Source organism: Alexandromys fortis, unplaced genomic scaffold (assembly GCF_014885135.2).
Source record: "Alexandromys fortis isolate MF-2015 unplaced genomic scaffold, M_Fortis_MF-2015_v1.1 scaffold_18, whole genome shotgun sequence".
Lineage (NCBI taxonomy): Eukaryota > Metazoa > Chordata > Mammalia > Rodentia > Cricetidae > Alexandromys > Alexandromys fortis.
Window position 1 is genome coordinate 9387249 of NW_026067897.1, and position 9073 is coordinate 9396321.

General features: G+C 39.5%; 1 long non-coding RNA gene across 1 annotated transcript in view; it reads left to right on the forward strand.

Annotated features, from left to right (window-relative positions):
* Positions 1-8641, forward strand: part of LOC126514560 (uncharacterized) — a 68255-nt gene extending 59614 nt beyond the window's left edge. The window contains exons 2-3 of the long non-coding RNA XR_007595610.1: positions 8045-8150; positions 8622-8641. This is a non-coding gene — a long non-coding RNA (uncharacterized lncRNA). The remainder of the gene's footprint in view (positions 1-8044; positions 8151-8621) is intronic.
* Positions 8642-9073: the final 432 nt, after the last annotated feature.

Here is a 9073-nt window from a genome sequence, read left to right on the forward strand (position 1 = left end):
CTCCTCAGCTGCATGGCTTAGCACCTATTGCAGGGAACATGCTCCACTCTTTCAGAATTCATTTTTCAGTTCCATTTGTCCTTTTCCTGGTGCCAATTTTGTTGGGTGACATTTCCTGGGGAAATCTGAACAAATGTTAACTCAGATAGAAATGTCTACTCCAGATAGAAAACCAAAGATCATCCCACCAAAGTATAATTGGAAAACCAATGGATTCATCATGGTTATTTACAGGATTATTTGAATGGGATTACATGCAGGAGCATGGATGGCAAAGGCAGTCATGTCAACAAAACACACAACCCAGAGTTAGTGATGACTCATGAAAGCTGCATCCATGGAGCTCTCTGAACAACCAGCTCAGCTTGCTGGTCAGGGAATCTCTTCTACTCACTGATAAATTGCTGCTGCTTATATAACCTTGGGGAAGAAGTCTTTTGAATTTCAGTATACATTTTGGGAGCTCCTAAGACTTGTGTGTTGTTTACTTCCTGAGTCTTAGAGATACTCTTCTGGGAAGGAATGTTTCCATTTGGATGAAATCCCTACCAAAAAATTCCCATAATTACGCCACTTACGTGACTGAAGATTGTGAGTTCTCAGATATGTAGATGCCAGACAGGCAGATAGAGTGCCAAGCTGTGCCTGCAGCACGTCTGTTAGAAGTCAGGCCAGGAGCTCTGTCTGCAAGCAGCCTTTGTACTCAGGTGTGGAGCTTCAGGCCTCCCTCTCACAGCAGTGCAGTCAAGACCAAGGACTGAAGCAGAAAAGCAGCCCGTCCACCCCTCAGCCTGAACAGAGGCTGGTATAGGAGCCTTCTAACAAAATTTAAAATAAGTTAGTCTTTTTAAAACTCAGAAGTATATATAAACTATGAAAAAATAAATAACAGTGGAATCCAGGGTCTATAGTCTCCAGGTTTTTATATTCCAGACTATTCTTTTGTCCCAGAGACTTTTGTATCATTAAGACATTATACCATATTACCTCTGTGGAGACAAGTATACCTTTGTCTGGTAAGTGAGATAAGTATACCTTTGCCTAGGATGGTAGAAGAGATTAAACACCTCACTCCTTGATTGCAGGCATTTAAGAAAAGTACACTATGTGTGCTGAAGGTTCCTTGTCTACAAGAACTCTTTAATGGAATTTAATTTTGGACAAGATCTCACTATACTGCCCAAGATAGCTGCTAATTTATAATCTTCCTGCCTTGGCCTCCAGAATGCTGGGATTGGGATAACAAGGGTGTGCCACCAAGCCTAGCTCTTACAACATTCTTAGAGAGTGTTTGTAGATCCCAAGTACAAATAAGTTCTAGTTTAAAGATCATGGGAGCAGGGCAGTGGTGGCACATGCCTTTAATCCCAGCACTCGGGAGGCAGAGGCAGGCGGATCTCTGTGAGTTCGAAGCCAGCCTGGTCTACAAGAGCTAGTTCCAGGACAGGAACCAAAAGTTACCGAGAAACCCTGTCTCGAAAATCCAATAAATAAATAAATAAATAAATAAATAAATAAATAAATAAATAAAATAAAAATCATGAAAGTAGATACAAGGTAGGATATCTCTAAGTGTGATTTATCATCAAAGCACATTATATTTTATTGAGCAGACTTTGGGAACTTGAAGCCAAGAGAAAGCTTTGGGACATCCGAAAACCCTAAAATGTCATATGAGGAAGCTCTCTTGAGAGTTCCTTATCAGTTCCTGTGCTCTCCGAGAAATAAAATACAAAAGTCACAGGTATTGCCTCAACACTCTGACCCTTTCTTTGGATTTGGTTTAATTTCATTTAAACACTGTGAAAGGGGAAAAAAAACAGAAACTGGGAAAGCTTACTTGTGTACAGTACTGTGATTTGAGGATGTCACTATGTAGGGGAGCCTCTGAATGATGGAGGCTGTCACTGTTCCTTTGTGCAGATTTATTTTTTAATTTCTCCTCGGTGAGACAGCTGGAGGTCACCTGGAAATTCTTGTTAGTGCAAAGCATTAAAAAACAGTCGAGTTGTTGAGATGGCCTCTGCTCTCTCTTTAATAACCCATGAGGGTGGATTTAAAGTGAACTTTGAAGAGATTCATCTGCATAAAGCTGTGTTTTCATTGTGTCTCTAGCCTCTTCTTTCTTTATATTTGAGAAAGAACATTTGCAAGATTTGATTTCATCCTTACTTGAAACATTCATAACCAAAAGATGGCAAAGTGCTTCTTTTATTAAAACTAACATAAAATTGTTCACTGAAAAAGTTGCACACGGAAATCGATCTCTTTCACTAGAGTGAATTAGATTACAAACACACACAAAGGACTCAGACAAAATGTGGGTAACAGTACAACTTTCTCCATGTTGTTTTTGCTCCTTCTCCACAGGGAGCACAGAATTACGCTAGCTTAATCAACTCAACACACTTATGAGCATGCACTAAGACATTTATTTTATATGTTACATGCTTTAGCATTCATATTTTTGAGACCTTTCCTAATATCCCTAAAAGACAAGTCTACCAACTCCAATTAGACACTGTGAACAAGGTGTGCTCGATGCCTCGCAAGGCACTCTGCACAGCTACGGCGTTTCTGAAAGGTTTGTAACCTATCATTTCCACCTATAATGAAGTGTGTAGAATTGGTTCTCTCCTACACATGTGAGCCCACCAACAGAAACTGTGGGAAAGCAATTCATACTTTAAAATAAAGTGAAGGCCTTGCTTAGGCTACCTTTTCATCTCCTATTCATTCTTTAGTCTGTGTATTTTAGTTTTTGAACCTACCAATTTACCTGAAATTGTCAGCGACTTCCTTAAAGTCATGTGTATGATGAGATGACTAATTAAAAATGGCGTTCCAGAGCTTAAACCATCCTCTCCCATGATGTTGGTCTGTGCATTTATCGAATACATATCTCCAGGGTATAGACTGAATAATGAAAATAGGCTTTAAGCTGTGTTCTTAAAATTCTGTATAGCTCAAACAAACAAAAAAAAAAAAACCAGCCCAATTTATAAACAGAACCAGAACAAACCTTGATTCAAAGAAAATAAAGTATCAGTAAATACAAGAAAATGGTTTATCTTCTTAAGCACCAGGGAGCTACAACTAAAACCTACAGTGGAAAGCTACTACATGCTCCCAGTAAGATGGATAGAACAGAACTAAAACAGACCATGGTAAGGATTACCACTAACATAGAGGAAGAAAAAGATCATTTATTTTTGATGTGAATGAAAACTGGCACTGGAGGTCACAATGGAAAATAACAATTCTCAGAAGTTTCAGCATTGGGTTTCCAGGTAATGTGGCAATCCAGTGCTGAGAATTGGAGGTGCAAACCCAAGGGAATAAAGATGTGGTCACCAAAAGCCTGCATAAGCACTTTCAGAGCAGGGTCGTTCCAACCATGCTCTATTTGTTTCTAGTATGTTCCCTCAGAAACAAAAGCTAGAAAAGAGTAGCTACATAGAATGACCATCACATAGGCTTTAAAATGCATGAATTTATTTATAATAAATCTTCTGATGGAAGCTGTTCTGGGAGCTGCTTGTTCGTAACCCTAGCATTCAGGAGGACAAGGAAGAAGGACTTCTGTGACCCCTAAGACCAGCTTGGGGTTTCATAGTGATTTCGAGGGTAAACTGTACTATGTAGCAAGACTCTGTATTAATAAATACAAATCTATACAAAATGCATATTCATATGTATATATATATATGCTAAAAGAATCAAAGACCTCCTTTACTCCGCCTCTTTAATGCCGTTTTTCTCTTTCCTCAGTGACTCTTTAATTTTCTTCTTCATACAAATTACTCTGAAGGCTTACTTGGCTAAAAAAAAAATAAACATTAACCTTTCCCTGTATGTAGGAAAGAATTCAGTAACTGAGAAGCAGGGTGGTCCTGATTCAATCTGTCTCCATGCCCAGCTGAAATTCAATTATCTGGAGACTGAACCACAGTTGGAGAACTCAAAATAACCCATAGACATGCCTGTCAAGCAGAGGTGGCACATGGGCCTCTCCAAGGTTGCTCGCCTGTCTTTGTGCTGTGGCAACTGGCTTGGCCCAGAGCAAGTGAATTAAGAGAATGCTCTCTTACAGGTTATAATCCTTTTTAAAAAGTCTAATTATTTCTATACCTGCTTGTTGGTTTATGACCTCAGAAAAGTTACAGTTTTATATATGGAATAACTCTAATATTAACAAAGAAAAAATATCCACACATTGTTTTTTATTGTTTTTATTGAGATCCAAGCCAATGCAATATTTAACTCACCTCAATGAACATAACTGAGGTGAAAATCCCATGATTACAAATGACTGTCCTACCCTCCGAGGCAAATGGAACCTGTGTTTTTCCTCCTCTCTCTTTCCATCAACTGATATTGATAAGTATGTTTGCCTCACTCTGCTTTGTACAGTTTAGATTTTTTTTTAAAAAAAAATTAGTTTTATAGCTAAGATTGTCTGCTCAACTTCAGGTCCTCATATTGATCTTAACCTTCCAATTTATCAAAAATAATTTTGAATCTGGATTATTTTTCTAGAGTAAAGAAATATACTGTGTATGACGGAACTCCTACCCAAGCATAATAGGGGCTTTCCTCTATGCTACAATTTCAGAGACCCAGAGCAAGCTCAAGAGATGCTCGTGAATGCCACTCTTTAGACCCAATTCTTGACATTCCTATCTGCTCTGGGGTTCTGTGAACCGCTCACGTTCCCTGAGTGATAACATGACGAGTCTCTACCCTCTTCCGATTGATTTGCTATCATAAGTCAGGGGAATGTGAAGTATTCCTTCCATGCAATGGATACTTGGCTAGGGACTTAAAATGATTCTGAGCCTGTCATTAGAAACAAGGAACCAGTCAGGCGGTGGTGGCCACACCTTTAATCCCAGCACTTGGGAGGAAGAGGCAGGTGGATCTCTGTGAGTTCAAGGCCAGCCTGGTCTACAAGAGCTAGTTTCAGGACAAGCTCCAAAGCTACCGAGTAAATACTGTCTCAAAAACCAGAAAAAAAAGAAAGAAAGAAAGGAAGGAAGGAAGGAAGGAAGAAACAAGGAACCAACAGGCAGGAGGTGGAGGAGCCCTTGGACCAAAAGACTGGAAATGAGAAGAAGTAGGACTGAAAAAACCCCGGATGCTGTGTCTGTCCATTTCACAAGGGCATAAGCAGGTGGCTTTGCATTCTGACTCCCTTTCCTCTTGGCACTACAGTTTTACAGCTCTTGTTTTATTCTGTCAGTTACATCATGCACTTCATCCCAGAACCAAATTGATGGCACCTGTTACTAAAACAGAGCCACTTCTTCTTCCTCCTAGACTCAGGATGAATTTCTTTGCAATATTATCAAGTATTTTTATTGAATAATTCACTACCCCAGAGCTCTTATGATCCTTGGCACTGGCCACTTAAGTCCTCAGAATGAGCTGAGCAATATATTGTCTGTTGGATTACACCATGATGGGTATTTGTTATGAAATAGTGTTTCACTATGTAGCCCAGGCTGGTCTTGAACTCATGGCTCTCTTGCCTCATCATTCCAATTCTGGTATTATAGGTAAATGCTACCACATTAGGGTTACGCCATTATGCCTTGCAGCTTGCCTCTGTGGTGCTTTGCATATTTGTTAGTTTACTGTGGAGCTGTGGTGTTAAGAAATCCAGGATGAGTTTATTGCAGGCAGCTGTGTCTCATGTAGATTACGTAATTTAGGAACAGAAGGAGCTACCATTTTTCAAGAAGAAAGAAATTAAGTGTCAAAACTTGTAGGTTTTCTCCATATGCTCTAATGCTTTCCTTTTCCATCTTCTCTGAGGAAGGGAACCCGTGATGATTTAAATGCAATAAAATGCACACTGCTATCTAACCTCCCAACCGACTTGAAGAAAATGCTCCGCTCTTTCCTGGGAACATTTAGCTCTAAAAGGAGATGATCACAATCTACTGGTCTTTCAGCTCTAGTAACCTTGGGATGGCCTCTATCACCAGCAGCTCTTGCGAGTTTAAATCAGCAGCCTAAGCCTGTCTCTCTCGATGCGTCATTGAATATAAAGCCTAAAGCAGAGGAACACTGCGGTAATCACAATGACTTCAGACCACAATCCTGGAATAAATGACTTTAACAAGGTCTGCTCACATCCTGGCAACAAACACAGCCTACTAGACTATCTCAGGTTCCACAAGAAAATTCATTTAATATAGATTCCAGGGTTGGATGGTACCAGAACTTTTGAAACTTAAAAAAAAAAAAATTCTCCAGTGATGTAATCAGACTACCGAAATACCAAGTGATCAATTATATGTGAAAAAGGTAGAATTTGAGCTAAATTTTAATTGAAAGAAATAATTTTGACAGAGTATGGTGAGAAATGCATTCTGAGTAGGGATGTTGAGAAGATACAAACTGCAGAGACACACACACAAAAGAAATGACCCCAAATAGGATAACTGCTTGACAGATGGGAAGAAATGTTAGGCACAAACAAAGGCTGATTCCTAGAAATCTATTCAAGAGAGTTTGAATGACTAAGGGGTTTGGGTTAGATGCCTGTAAAGTTATGTGATGTCGAGCATAGAAGATGCTCATGTCATTTAATCCGGCATTGCAGGATGCCTTCGGCGAGAGAACAGCCTACATGGAGAAGGCCCTCCCTGTCTATCAGGGATACCAAGGATAGAATCTGACTGTGGCCTGAGTGTATCCCTGAAAGTTCGTGTGCAGAATGTGTGGTCCTCACTGGGAAACATTCCAAGGTGGTGGGGCTTTTAGGAAATGATTTAGCTAAGTGAAGGCATTGTTCTCAGAAAGGGTTAATTACATCCTTATGAGACCCGACTTGGTTCCCACAGGAGTAGGTTATTATCGAAGGAGCAAAGCTGACACCTGAATCCCTCTGATCAACTGTCTCATCAGGTTCTTTCTCCTCACATATACCGCCACCATGAAACCATCCAGGCTGTCAAACAGCCAAAAGCCTTTACCAGCATGACAAACACTTCACTTTTAAACCTTCAGGTACATAACTAACCAAACAATTCATTATAAAGTGTCTAGTCTCAGGTATTTTAATATTAGCAACAGCAAATAGATCAGTAGTATCCCAGGTAGCTTGGGAGAACAAGGACTAAGACAATGGACTTGAACAAGCACAACACAGGTTTGCTTCTTTGCTTTTCCCGTAGTTCGAGTCACTGATTTATGTGTATAAAAACAGTTTGTGGGCAACATCACAGACATCGTCAAGGAGCTGAAAGCTCCATCTAAAGGTGGTTTTGATATGATAACTCAGAATTTCACCTGCCACATGGGACCGTCCCCTATCTTGTTTACCTAGCATTTTCCGGTTTCCCATCTTTGCAGGAAAAGGTGGTTCATTTTCTTGATGAGACCTTTGCTCAGGCACCACCACTCCAGAAGAGCACTGCCCTCTGCTACATACAAAAAGCAGGGATTTTCTTCTTTGTTACAGTTTTTGTGGTGCTATTTCTTTGTCACTGGTTTGGTTGTCTCTTTCTCTAAGAATCTAATACCCAAAGAAATTACGAGTCTTTCTCAGAACTCCATCTACAGCATTGACATCAAAGCTTGGCATAGAAAAAAATGACCACTGGTTAAATAAAGGCAAATTTTATAGCCTATTCCTCTGTAGCATTTTTCTCATGTAGTTATTCTAAATCTATCCTCCTTGACTATACTGTTTAAAAGAGAATAAGAAAGGAAAACATGAGGGGAAAATTCTATTTTAGAGACTGTTGTCTACATACTCTGACACAAAATAAAATACTCTGTGATTTATCAATCAAGTTAAAAATGTAACAGCAGTTACAATTCTGCCTCAAATTTAACAAAGAAATTAACATGTATAGTCTCAGCTATGCTTGTCACCAATTCTCCTAGTAGACAATGGTCACAACACTAAGTGGATCACCATGTTAGGGATTTATTGTCTCTTCCTTTCACCCCAGTTTCCTTAAATTAGAAAGTTGAATTTTGGTTGTGAACTTTACATTTCTTTGAAATGTAGTCTCTTTTGTCCTACCAGGGTGTCTTGACTGTTTCCTTGTGGTTGGACTACAGTGTCTACAGAGTAGAAAGAGAAGAGGGTGGATGTGTGAGAAGAGGCCCGGGAACAGTGTGAATCTTAGCAGGTAAGCCCTCTGTAGCAGCCCATTGGGGGGCACTATCATAGCATGAACTTTGGCCACATGATGAAATATGAGTTCAGTACTTTGTATGACCAGAACAGGGTTCTAGCTTAGTTTGTTACATAACTTTTGCTGTTCAAATTTCTCATTCCCAATATTGATGAGATTCTTTCACTCTTAGATGGTAGAAATGTTGTCTTTTCTCATTCTTCTAAAATAAAAATATAAACAGAGTGAAAAGATGTTTTAAAATGATGATAACGATAGATTGCTCTTCTGTGAGTTGCAGTTTTCAGTATTTCAAAACCCAGTGATAGATAGAGATTACTTCTATTAGCAGAAAGGATTCTTAGAGCATCCACTGAGTCAACTGAAACTAAAAAATATGGTATCAGGATTTCTTAGTGTTTCTATTGCTTTGATGAAACTCCATGTCAAAGATCAACCTGAAAAGGAGTGGGTTTATGCTTCTAGAACATCATCCACAGAAGCAAGGACAGGAGCCTAGAGGCAGAAACTGATGCAGAGGCCATGAGAGAATGCTGCTTAATGGCTCATAGTCTGCTCATCCTGCTTTCCTCTGCCATCTAGGGACTACCATCTCAGTGACGGCATTGCCTATGGTGAGCTGAATTCTCCCACATCAACCATTATTCAAGACAATGCCCCCAAAGGCTTGCCCACAGACAAGTACGGCAAGGGCATTTTCTCAACTGAGGTTTTTCTCCTCCCAAATGTCTTAGCTTGTGTCAAATTGAGAAAAAAAACCTATCCAGCACATGGGCCCTTTAAATAACTCATTAAACCTTTTATCTTATTTCTCAGCAAAACCAAAGTTCAATAATATGGAAAACTCAGTCAGTAATAGAACAGACCATAAAGAAATTTTTAAAAAATTTGAAGAAGTTACCGTAACACCTAAGAGT